Source organism: Epinephelus moara, chromosome 11 (genome assembly GCF_006386435.1).
Source record: "Epinephelus moara isolate mb chromosome 11, YSFRI_EMoa_1.0, whole genome shotgun sequence".
NCBI lineage: Eukaryota > Metazoa > Chordata > Actinopteri > Perciformes > Serranidae > Epinephelus > Epinephelus moara.
In genome coordinates this window covers 5,773,001-5,773,232 of record NC_065516.1, presented here as the reverse complement: position 1 = coordinate 5,773,232, position 232 = coordinate 5,773,001, and positions in this window count along the sequence as shown.

The following is a 232-nucleotide window of genomic DNA, read 5'->3' as shown; positions in this document are numbered from 1 at the left end:
CCTCCTGCTGCTGCTGTTATCATTAGTCATACTTCTACTGTTATTATACACATATGATTATTGTCACATATGTATACTATCAGATATTAATATATACTTCCAACATATTGTACCAAAATAGCCTGTAATATTAATTATATTATTACTATCATTATTGCTGTTGTAAGCTACTGTGTCATATGGATTACTGTTAATTTATTATGTTGATCTGTTCTGTACGACATCTATTGCA